The following is a 13,607-nucleotide window of genomic DNA, read 5'->3' as shown; positions in this document are numbered from 1 at the left end:
TGGTATCATGATTTTGGTCATATCACTCAAAGTCTCTGGTCAGAACATTCAAGTGAGTAGTGATTTGGGGTGCTTTGATTTTTGAGAAACTTTATGAGTGGCTTGATTTTCAGAGCGTACCTAGTGTGCCTGCTTTGAAAATCAGGCCACTACCAAGGAGTCCCCTTCCCTGGGAAACATCCTTATGGAGAGCAAGAATAATTTGTGTTGGTTGTGGGTAAGTGGTGCAATTGAGAGAAAAATAATTAGATTCCTCTTCTCTGGCCCTCATAATCTGTTTCTTGAAATGTTTGTTAGGCCGTTGTTATCTATATTAATAACTCATAATAAGCATTACCTCAATCAATCTTCACAGCTCTTATCTGGGTCATTTTTGTCTGTGGAATAGCAGCTGCTAAGAAGAGTTACATCAAGTTAATGATGGAGATTCCTGATTAAAGCCAGAAAATATACAGGCAGTCCAGATAGATACTCTGAAACTTATCACCTGGATCTGCTTCGTCTCTGTCCTCCTACTCTGGAGTTCTGTCTTGTGCAGCTGATGGCCTAGGGGCTTTTTCTCCAGAGTGGAAAGGCTGGGTAGCATGGGGGCAGCTCTCTTTCTACACAGGTACACATCACAAAGTCCAGGCGAGGACAGGCACGTTACACACTGACACAGAATAATTATCCACGGTGAAATTTGTTCAGGACAATGCTGTTACCCATCTCTTCTAGAAGTCTCAGGGCATCTGTAATTGTTACAGTCAGGAGGAATTCATCTATGGGAGAATGAGGCAGGTATTTTATGACTCATATAATTCATGGAACAGCTAATTAAGTCTGAGTCATAGAACCTTTACCTGAAAAGGTACAAAGAAAATGAGAACAATTGCACTGTAATTGCATCACACAGCCCTCCTCTATTTGGGCCAGGATATTAAATTTCAGATCGCAGCTATGTCTGTGATGCTAGCACTGGGAAGAAATGTTTTGTTTCATTTTTATGTTTAGACTGAGCAAATCTGATTTGGAATTGTTGGAAAACAAAAAGCACAAAACCTTATAAAATACTTTTAAAAGGTAAAACTTTTTTCCAAATAGAATCATGCTTTCAGATTTATTTGCTGTTCAAAGAACAAAAGAATCTAAGTTGCTGGATCACTGAGTGTCTTGGAACAAATCTTTACAAAGGGGAAGAGAAATGTATATTTTCATCTTTGCTGTTCAGGCAAGATATATGGATTTAGACTATCTTCTGCATGCCATAACAGTATGGCACATCCTTCCCTTACAACAGTTATAAGAATGAACAGTTAAGTTCTTCTGAAACAGTAACAGATGTCTCACAGATACACCTCACTCCCAAGAGAAGTCTAGGCTTTCCCTTTTTCTAGGGAAAAAGAAGAGTCTAAGGTGGAGGAATTTCATTGGCTTTTCTTTTTCATGTTGGTTCAGGTTTTTGTGAAAGAGAATTGAAAAGGCAGAGAAGTAGTAAGAGGTGCAAGAGAAAATATCAGTGAGGTAGAGGTAGAAAAGGCTACAGAAAGGTACAGACACAAGGCAAGCACTTGAAATGTAACCCTGAAAAAAGCTAAGCAAAAAGGAAGTAGAAAGGCATGTAAAGTACTGAACAAAGACATTCCCAACTTCTTGTCTGATTCCTGTTTTACTCAAGTAAATAGGACTTTGCCTTCTCTGCAAATTACAAGCATTGCATCAAGAATTACTTCACTTTGCTGACTTCTAAAAGAAACAACTTACAGGCTTTATCTGATGTATCCTCATCCTGAAATGAAATAGTTCCATGGAGCAATGTCTTTTAGGAATTTTAACCTGATAAGCAACTTAATCCTAAACGAAAAGTAAACTTTGCTACTGCTCACTCTACTCCCTCCATCTTGAAACTATCTCTAAGCAGATTCTGGCATAATCCAAAAGTGACATCAGAACAACATATCTTTTTAAGAGTCAAAATTTGCTCACGCTAAGGCACTTTGGAAATTGGTGGAAGAGCACCATCTGGTGACATCAGCCACAACACTATATTCTGCTGCCATTACAAAATACATTGTTCATATTTGGGTAAAGCTTGGATTTTGGAAAGTTTAATTTAATGTGTTTTAGTGTGTTTTAATGGGTTATTCAATTATGCATAAGGATTACAAGAGTGAATTTGCTTAAAAAAAAAAAAAGGAGCTGATGGTGACCCTACCTCTACTGTCCTTTAAATCACTGAGAAGTTCTCATAATTTGAATCAAACATTCTCTTGAGTTGTTCTGAGCCATTTTTTAGGAGGCTATGGAGCAGATTTTATGGGCCCCATGAAATGCAGTCCCAAGTTTTATTGCCCTGGACATTTCAAGGATTTTGTGTGTGTGATCCAAGTATTTTCTTGCAGTGTTGAAGAAGCTTGGCTTAGCTGTCTTCTCAAAGATTCTCATTTTCTACAGAAGCAATTATTAAGAAAAATGAATTACCTTTTGCCATTCTATCTATTCAGAGGCAGGGAAAAAGAATAGATCCTAACCTGACAATTATTTTCAAATCATAGCTAATTTCAGCACAGATTAAACCCGAATATGCTAACAAATAAAATACATGGTTTTTTTTCTGAAAAGGTTCCTTTTCACAATGATGATCACACCCATTTCATTAAAGTTCAAGACCAAATTAATGTGAATTTAGTTAGGAATCAATAAAAGCATTTAGTAGGCATATCAGACTCAGAAAATACTTTCTGGAAATTCAGCTTATGCAAACAACTAGTTTTCTAAGGCTCTTGATTTGTGCAGACTAATTTACTCACTTTGAAAGCTGTGCAAAGCTCCTAAACCTCAGGCAGCCTTGCTGAAAATTAGATAAAAATCAAGAAGATGCAAACCATGGAAGTTCTTTTTCCTAAGTGTTAAGCAGGACTCTCAAGTATGTAATTCCTGAAAAACATGGTCACATAATTACCAAGTCATTTTTTAATTTCTCACATAATCCTAATCCACATAATATTCATCTAATCTTGCATTTAATAAGATATTAAACCACTACCTCTGGAAAGCGTAAAAGTAATCATCAAAATGTCACCTAGCATAAAACTGTGCAATGTGTCTGAATAAGTCTGCACATAGCATATGGTGATTATCCTGAAAGAGAAGTGATATGCCCTGCTTCCTCCCACCATCACACATCAGTAGAGTGGTAAATCTTCAGCCTATGATGACATCTAAAAATGTTAACTTTGCTTCTGTGTGGATCACACTGTAGAGACACACAGCTGGTAAGTTTACTGTTTTGTACAGTGAGGAATATTGAGGAAGGTTCCAGTAGCTGGTGAGCTGGAGAAAGTCACTCATACTAAATAGTAAATTATAAATCAGGCCTATCAATGCCCAAAATGATGAGGGAGAAAAAAGGTGCACCTCCAAAAACCTTAGCTTCCAATTGGTACGTAAGTTCTAAGACCTCTTAGAGGGCAAAATTCAAAACAAGAATGTGAAAGATCTGGTTTCTGAGAAATGGTTCTTTGGAAACACAAGACTACAAGACATCAGAAGAGAGCTTGGAAGGGAAGCATGAGTCTGTAAGTCTAACATCCCTATTGCAGGCAACCTGCAAATGAAGTTCTGAAGGTCTCCAATCCATCTAGTCCACGCGTTCCATGCCCCAAAGCTCTTACAAATGCATTATAATAGATTTAAGATCTATAGAAAACAGCCACAACTATTATATGCTGCAGATAAAAAGCAAGAAAGACTCAAGTCCAGAAGACCCAGTTCTAGCTCAGTCATTAAAACCCAACCCAGTAGGATTAAGTTCATTAAAGGTTCATTAAATTCATCTGTCTATAGCTTGGGAGAAGCTGTCTCATGCAGAGAGAATAAGCAGCCTACATTCATTTGTGATTGATAGCTTTCTGACCTTCTAATAGCAAGACCAGGTGCATATTGCGGCCAGAAAGGTGTGTATTGTTTACAACTGCGAGTCAGCTTCGGCTGAGGGTCATGCTTTTAGGATCGGACATCTGCATTTCGATCTTGCCAAGGATCCAGTGTCACATGTCGGAAAGGGAAGATTCCTCTTCAACAGATTTACAAGTTTTCCAGATGAAATTGTTTCCTTTTTTTGTGTGCCTCAGAGTAATACTGTTGCTATTATCCTGTGCATCTAATGTCAGTGAGATGGCCACTCAGTTTGGAAACAGCCATGGATTCATCCTCTGTCTTTATAATCATATTCTGTTTAGTCCCAATTGTACAGGTAGTAGCAGCTATCAGTGCTACCTGCTATTTTTCCTTCACCAGTTCTATCATAAAGGAATCAACCGATTTGAATTTGGATCTCTTTGAAGCTGTTTTGTTGCTGATTAAAGAAAAATGGGTGATTTAAAAAAGAAACCTGACACCTCTTGGGTTTGGAATCTGCAGTGTTGCTAAACAACGAACATTAAAAATTCAGTCTCCATAAATAACATAATTGACTTAAATCAGGTGATTTAATATATCCAAATTATATATCAATATGGAGGTTTTTCTATCTCCTTTTTGGCTTTTGAACCCTTGGAGACCTTTTTTTCAGCAACCACAAAATGAAGAAAACCTTTTTTGTTTGTTTCTTAATTAAAACAGAGACTTTCACCTAATCTCTTGGTTCCAGGAGCTGGGCTTTAAACAAACATCAAATATTGCAAGGCCCATAATAAAAACAGGGAGAATTGGCAATTCCTTATTACACAGCCTCACAGCCTTTAAGCAGGGCCACTTAGGACAAAGATTTACCCCTAAAATCGTTAGCATTTTTCTTATCAGTCAAGTCATAAGCAGCAGACTTTGACTGACTCCAGTGACTGTGTTGGATTTTTTTATAGTTCAAAGCTAATGAGGTCTTTGTGTTGTAGAATTCTCCTAGCAATTTTTTCTGCTGTCTCTAGCAGTTCATATTCTTGTGAGTTTGGAAGGCTCAAAGTAATATGTTTGGAATTATACTGCATATCCCCAAAGCATGGCCTCTTATCAGTGACTATTCCTTCTAGAAACTTAAGATGGAACAGGATTCCTTGTAATTTCCATGACTTTTGCAATTAGGAAGAAGAATTTCCTACAGATACACTAACATTCGGGCTATGCTGGAGGCTGTCCAGTCTAGTTTGGCTATTAAAATCACAGCTCAAAGCAAGCATTAAAAGCTGCCCCTAGCTCTGCTTCCCACTACTACTGCTACTAGATCAGTGTTACTTCTGCTTGGTATAAGAAGCAGACCTGCAACTACCTCTTCTTTCCTAAATCTGCCTCTGTGTAAGGAATATAATTTCTTCCACTTTCCTATCTCTTGGCCCTGCTGTTAGAATTTACTGGTACTCCTTTTGCAGTGTCCCCCTGGCTAATATTAACTGTGATTCCAGAGACCCATTGCTTCTCTTATTCAGACTTTTTGTAACCTAAAATGCCGTTCTATAAAATTGTCAACTCCCTGCAGATGGATTTAGCAGAAAATTGCTTCCTTCCACTTCCTTTCACCTTTCACAACTCTTGTGCTGGCGGGAAGGTGAACAGTGAGCACTGAGCAATGCTCTAAATTGTCAGTTCAGCACAGTCAAAATGGAACAGAAATGATCCGAATCCAATAACTGCTTCTAGGGAAGAGATACAGTTGCTCCCTTTAATTCAGGGACTATCATTTCCACAGAGAGAAGAATGAAGCTTTTACCTTGACTATCGTTCTACTGAGCTTAAAGACACTTCTCTGTCTTTGTATAACTTCTGGCTAGAATTGCTCCCAGCTCCCTTTCTACTGCAGATTTAAAGAAAAATCTGAAAACACTTTTTCTTTCTTGACAGTCTCTGCTTCACTAGCTGTCTCTTCTGCTGTACTTCTCCCCTCGTACAGCAGAAAATATTCTGCAATCTTTCCATTTAGAAAATGGGATGAAATGAGCTGCATATGCTATATCAGAATGTCATATCAGGATCTGCCTGCCTCTGTTTCGGGAGGCATATATGAAGTGAAGCAGCATGCTATGGATTGGAGGGAGATGGGGAAGTCAGCATAGGAGGGCGAAAAGTTGCAGCTGTTCTTAGTCATAGCGCTGAGTTGCTCAAAGAAAGCAGGTCTGTGATGACTTGTAAGAGAGAGAGAAACAGTGTCTGCTTTCAGTAAGTAAGATGAAGTGAACTGGGGGTTCCAAAGCAGTATGGCAAACAGTGGCTCTTATGCCCTGCAGTAAGTCAGAAATGTCAGCGACTGCCCATGAACCTGCCAGCAGAGGCAGAAGTTCTAATGTTAGATCAGTTCTGAAGAGGTTCTGCTATATGGAAAGTCTGTCTGCCTATATGCTGAGTGGATGTGCAAAAGACTGGGTGTTCAAACGGGAGAAACTAAGGAAAAGAAGAAATGCATTGAGAAAGGGTTAGAATGTTAGAATCAGAAAAAATATTCTATTTTAAGCATGTTAGAGAGAAAGAAAAAAACAAAGGAAAAACAAATATCTGGCCTTTGACCTTGTTCAGCTCTCTAGACCAACCTCTTTATAAAGTTTTTCATTTATCTCTTTCATTTAAGAGACGGAAGGTGAGCATTTTGTTCCATGTCTCATACAGAGATTTTTCAGGAGATCCGAACACGAGTATGAGTGTTAATAGATTCTATCCACCAGAACACACTCCAGTGCTACCAGGTAACCCAATACTGGATAATACTTTTTCATACAAGTCTGGTTGCCCTGAAGGATGTTGTTCTACTTGGGAAGTGACATGTTGGTGTTCCATTCTGATGCTTCTTCACTGAATTCCATATCAAATTCACTCCATTTATAAGGCAAAATAAGATTTTTTTGAACTGCCAGATCTGCACTTAACAGAATATCTGAAAATCGAGCCATGTTTTTTTCTGCCTTGTAGTTCATAACTTACCTTTGATAGCAACAGAGATTCTGAGGTCAGGACTGAACTGTAATTTTATTGCTGAGGCATAAGGGGAGATGGACTGTATCTTGCTTTTTCTGCAGCTGTATTGATTATCAAGCTCTTTAGTAATTAAAAAAGATCAGAAAAGCAAAGAGATAGCGGGTGTTGCCATGGGGAAGGAGTTACTATTAGAGTAGTAACTTGCTTCTGGCAGCTGACACTGGAGAGGAAAACTAAACTGCTTGGGGTTTTTTATATATATGTATATATGTATATATTTATATTTATATATGTTTACATAACTTTGTAATATCATTATTTACCTTTCAAGGCCATCAGATTAACTATTTAAACACAATATTTGGTTTAATCTCCAAGAATCACTTCAGCTTGCACAGTAGTTGTACTGAGAGTCCCATCCAAAGCCTGCTGAATTCAAAGGAAAGATTTCTGTTGCCGTTATACTGAATCAAGCCAAAGAATTAAGTCATTGAGTAAAAAGCCTGAGGAGCATACATGAGAAGTAATAGAAAAAGTCTTGCTTTTTCAGACTTTCTATCTCTAACTGCACCGAGCAATGACAGAATATTTTCCGCTTATAACATCTTTTCCATAATCAAAATCTATTGTTTGAATTCATAGTCTTTACATACAGCCCCATTTCTTGCTGGACATAACCAATTATCCACATTGAGCATATTTCTAATTGTTAAGCACATGAAAATGGCAACAAGTCATATTGGCCTGGAAGGAACTACCTGCCATACTGAATGACAAGAGTTGGTGATCCGTCCAGTCCGGTCCTATATGCCTAATAAACTGTTGGTGTTTCCATTGCACAGACCGAAGGATGTTATAGTTACGGATTACTTCTCAAGTTGTTCTTCTAAGGTCTTATAAGCAAGGTGGAAAAGATGGAATTTTCGGGGATCTCTTTGAAGGAGGATTGGGAAATGGTGCTGGGAAAAGGAACTTGAGGAAGGCTTTCTCTCGACAGCAAAAGTGGGAGGAAGGTGCAGAAGAGGAAATGAGCACGAGGAGCAAAGGGATTACTTAGGTTGGCATTGCTGGTGTCTTGGCAAGACGTGATTGTGATAAAATGCTCCCTTGGGCAGGGTATAAGCATGCAGAGGGTGGCCTCAAGCAGCAATGTGTACTAGGGGCCAGGCTTGCTTGCGATTTATTCGCTGGCCATTTAACACTTAATTTGGTAGGAGCACAGCGCCTTCCGGTCTATTACGGAACTCCTGAGAATGGTAGCAGTAGCATAGTGGGCAAATAGTTATATGGGCTAATATTTCCCCCTGTCCTTTACATCACGTTAAAATATGGAAATGTTAGAAGTGATAGGGCAATACCTGTGCACATCACAGACATTTCCAGGGCCTGCAGTACAGGTTTCCAGCTCTTAACAGCAGATGGCAGTGAAGTTAAACAAATGGAAATAAATGGAGAAAATGTATCTTGCCTTCTGGACGGTGTTGCTGCAGATAGCTCATAGCGCTCCATGCATATTCAGACAGTGCAAGGTTCATTTCGAGTGCACAGATCATCTGTGGGATGTCTTAGGCACATTCAGGTAGCAGAAAATATTAATTAATTAATGGCTGTTGTAATCCAAGTCATGTTTATTTTGTTTGTTTGTTTTTACATTTGAACAGATAGATTCTGCTATCATTTCTTTCTTAAACCTTTTAAACCTATGCATATCTGAACTCATGAGGATGAAGCTCAGTTTCAAGTGAGTAAACTTTTATTCTTTATTATGTATCTTGTAGTACGTTCAAGAGAATGAAGCTATATCACCAAGAGTTGCTTTGAAACTTTCATAATAACATTTTTTTTTACCACCACAAAGGCTGCATGAAAGGGTTAACAAGATCTTGATTTAAAGGTAGGAGAACAAAGAGATTAAGAGTAAACTTTTACAAACCAGCATCACACTTTAAATTAACCTTGCTTCTGGTGGAAGGTTGGGAGGGGAGGATTTTTTTTTCCAATTTGCATCAGGCAAATGATAGAGATGTCAGTAGAGATATTTGATCGCAACTTTTACATTCATTATCTAAAGTGAAAAAAAGGATGAAAAAATTTTAAAGATTTAAAGAAAATTACAGAAGATTTAAAGATTTTACCTTTTTCTTCAAGGTAATTTACTTGATTGATCAATATTAAGGAAGTCTACTTAATGTCATTAATGTCTTAGTTCCATAGTAGTATCATGCAAAACAAGTTTGTGGGGTCTGTGATTTCCAATCAGATGCTAGACCATCATATACAAAATCTTCCTTATTTACTGCTTAGCACTTGATACACCTGAGGAAACCCAACACTATGCTCCCTCCATCACGTAACAAGGTAATTATGCCATCTTGTATGCTTATGCAAGGCACTCAAAGAGGATACGGCACTGAAGGCCCAAATCTTCTTTTCAAAACCTGTTCAACACATTAGCAAGCTCTGAAGTCCTCAGATATTACAGTGCTGGTCTGGATGTAAATATGGTGATAGCAGAAGGAGAGGATCCTTTCTTGCCCCTCTCATTTGGACCGTTAATGCTCTGCAGCACAATGAGTTGGATTCTGTTGCCCCTGTTCCCAAGGGAGGTATCAAGCCAGTGGGACTACTCAGAGAAGAGAGCTTCAGGCTCTCTTCAGGGCTCTTCTCCGAGTTTGATTGCCCTTATCGTAGGAAGCATAACTACATATTTTCTTTTCAGGCTCATATTTACACATGCCATAGTCTGAATATGCTTTTAATCTTCCAGTTATATTAGAATTTTTGTTTAAAAAATGTGCATGACACACCAGTAGACATATTTATAACAAGCAAGGGCACAAGTTTCAATCACTTGCGAAGAAGCAGCCCTTCTTAATCTGTCAATCAGTCCATGCACAAAATGCACAGAGCATCAATTGCTTTTTAGGTTATTTACTGTGACTTATGTATCTGCCAATATATCTAAAATACAGGTCAAAGAATATGTAGCTCAAGTAAATCCATAAATGTAGCAGAAAAGCTTCACTAACTACCTCAGATTGCCAAAGCTGAGGTCATTTCCTTGTTGTGAAAAATATTGAGGTCCATAAATTATTTTTATCACCTCTGGGGCAATGCAAACAGTTTCCCACAGATGCTGAAAGTATGATATGTTTTTTATTTGATATCAGAGCACCACTTTTACACAGCTCTTAAAATATGAGGTCCAAGATTCTGCTTGTGCTTTAAGGCCCCAATTCAGCCACATATTAAAACAGATACTTCAGTTCCTGACATTAAGCACGTGCCAAAGTGCTTTGTTGAATAGTCATAGATTGCTGAATTGGAGCCCAAAGACTAAATCTTTTTCCCATGCAACTCAGAATTTACTTTCCATTTTCCTTCAAGGAAAATAAGGCATTTTTATTTATTCAAACACGATATAAATAAACATTTAAAATGGCATGTCTTCTAGGGATCACTGGGTGAGCAATAGCACTGGAGGTAAAGCCTAGGCAGAAGTTATGTGACATTTTTTGCATCAGTTTAACTGGTGTTTATTTAAGGTTTACTTAGCATTGTTTCCTTGAAGAAAATAAAAATTTTGAACGTGTAAAGAACATAAGAATGAATGGTGAACATTCTACAGAGAACTTTGGAGAAAACACCACTGAATTAACTTACAGTACATTTGTTAAACATGAGCAGCTCTAATAATGACATTTCATTTAACAATGCCCTTTGTCTTTTCAGTTCATCAGTTACCTATTTCAGTAATGAACTGCAGTCATACCATTCTGATTTTCTCCTAATGTAAAGGCTGAGATCACTTCACTTGCAGTGGAGCATGATGCTATTATTCAGTTTGTGGCTTAGGAAAAAAGCTATAGAATGTATCACAATTGTAATTGGCTAACAAATATTAAAGTCTGTGATTGGTAAGGATACCAATAATTTCGTTTAGCTTTTAATAGGAACAAGTAAAATTAAAAAAAAAGAAATGGTTGAAAATGCGCAGCATATCTATTTTATGAGCTGAGGAGTAAGTATTCAGCTGGGAAAAAAATGAACCGTGCATTAAACGTTATTTTAATTTTTTATCAACAATCCATGCATAGAACTTAATAGCAACATTTTTAGTTAGGATGAATAATCTCAGTTGCAAAAATAAAATGGAGTTACCTACACTATTTAAGGAGGATTTTCAAGACCTAGAGGAAGTCAGATTAAGTGGGTAATATCCCACTTTGCACTATGTAAACGCAAGACAGATAAAAAATAGCATAGGTCTGCTTGATATGATCCATAAGTCATACAAGGGGTAATGGAGCCTACTTTCACTCATTTGCCTTCCTCTTTTCTGGGTTTCTTAAATTTCAAAAGCTTCTTCATTGCCTTTCTAGCTGCAAGAGAGACATTTTAACCAGGCTGCTGTTTTCACTTTTCTGTTCACTGTGATCCATTCAAAATATTTCCAGAGCTCACCAAAAACATTTAATTAGCAAAGACTGGTGTTCAGCACTTCATAATCTTTTCCCAGCTGAACCAAAACTACACAATTTACAATAGATCTTTGGAAAACGGCTTTTTACCGTGTGCTGCATCTATAGATCTCTCTCAATTACCCACAGTAAATTTAGGCATTGTACAAGAGCAAATTTTACAGTCCATGAAGAGATGAAGTGAAATCTAGATGAAATTCATTGTGACAGATTCTCAGTTAGTGCCCTGATGTGTCTGTATTACAGAAGATAGACATTCTATTAGCATGGAAGCTCCCATAATGGACTGTGAATCATTTCGGGTAATAGAGATGCCAACTAGAATGACTGAAAAGCACTATTGAATTCCATTAGAGCTCTTTGTTTTTAAATCAGTCATTTCTTTGTGAATATCCAACTATATACTTCTTGACCCTCTCTCAGAGTAATAATTGTGAACTAATATCACAAAACATTAATCTGAGTTACTGTTCAATTAATGTTTCTGTTCGAGGGTTATTTTTGTGCTGCAAATGTGAAGGAGACTGTGGCTTGTATTACAAATATGTATTTGGACTTGAGCTAGTGCAGAGTGCAATTTTCAGTTATATTTCTGTCTCCGCTGTATTCAGTCTCATCTCATTAGCTGTAAAAAGACTTGGGTATTGGTTTTTCTTTTTCCAAAGTCATGCTACCAGAATAAAATAACTATAATCAACAAATCTATAAAGATAAACATTTTTATAAGGGATGCCACAAATAGTCTTCTTTCATTTGGGTGCTTGGTTAATTATCAGCAAAATAACTAACACCATATCCTGTTACCTAAACAGCCCCACCTTATCTATCAATCATGTATGATTTATCAGACTTGATAATTGCTTGGATAATTAACACAGAATTTAGGTTTACTCAGAGCACTGAAACCTCAGAAATGCCTGCATAATTGCCATTTGTGTAGTAGATCAAGTTATGAATAATTCTTTTCCACATAAATATGAAGGCTGGAGTAGAGGCAATACATATTTCCTCGTCTATTGCCTTTAATGCAGATATCATGTCTTACAAGAGGTATTTCATTATGTCACATGCCTTCTGCTAACAATATATATGTGCACAGTTGAAATAATTAAAATGCACACCTATAAAAATAAGGAAGAAAACCGTCTCCCTTTGTTTATAGGTGCTGCATGCTTCTTTCATGAGGAAGAACAGAAGGAAGATTGAAGGAAAATTGGTCTACTCAGTACACTGGCAACAGGATTTGAATCTCCGTAATATTCTCACATAAATCCTTTGGGAAGACTTTAAAAAGAGTAGGCTCTATATCTTCTGTCTACGATCATCTATTTTCACATCAGAATGAGCAACATTATCCTTATATGCTAGAGTATCTGTGTCTACAGCTTGAAAATGAGCCTCTCCTTAATGTTGTAATGACAGGTGTAAGATTAACTTTGTTAGGTGTCTAGCCACTCATGCAAACTAAATTAAATTAATGGAACAAATTTCTCTCATAATTAAGATAAAAATTCATGTCAGCTGTAACCTTGCTGTACACTAATTATATACAAATGATTTATCATCTGCTTCGCCCAGAATATTAATCCTCAACTCATTGATAACTGCAGCCAGTGTTAAGAGATGAGAGTTGATTAACTATGACAGATTGGGCAACCACAGTACCAAGTGCCCGAACAACTAGTGAAACCAATAATATTCAAATAGCACTTCTTATTTAAAAATGCATTCCCATGGAAACAGATGCATGTTTAATGAGGGATACAGAGATTATTTCAATAACGACTGATATTGGAACAGTGGGCAGAGCTAATCAATAACAATTAAGCACTTAGCCTGGTAAAGACATGGTTCTGTAAAGCAGGTTATATACACATTAGTGAGATACCAGTTTGGGCCATGTTACATATAATGTCTTCATGCAATGCTGTTAGTTATTTACTTTTCCTATTGCAGAAGGTATTGCATAGTTTACACCTGTTACAAAACCAGATAATCTATTTTTGACTTCTACCAGCTCTCATAAAAATAATAAAAAGAAGAAACTGATGCTGTCAATGGTCCTTTACACAGTCCAAATGGAAACTCCATTGGTAATTATGCTCTGGGAAATGGGACCTCTTTATGAAAATTGTTCCACAAAAAGAAAAAAAGGCTCTTGAAGCAACATCTATGAAGCAAGACACTCTTTGATCTCCTGGAATATGACATTACGCTTTTACTTTAAATTAAAATTATTAAAATTAACTT

This window comes from Apteryx mantelli, chromosome 6 (genome assembly GCF_036417845.1).
Source record: "Apteryx mantelli isolate bAptMan1 chromosome 6, bAptMan1.hap1, whole genome shotgun sequence".
NCBI classification, from domain to species: Eukaryota; Metazoa; Chordata; class Aves; order Apterygiformes; family Apterygidae; genus Apteryx; species Apteryx mantelli.
Note: the sequence above shows the minus strand (reverse complement) of the source record.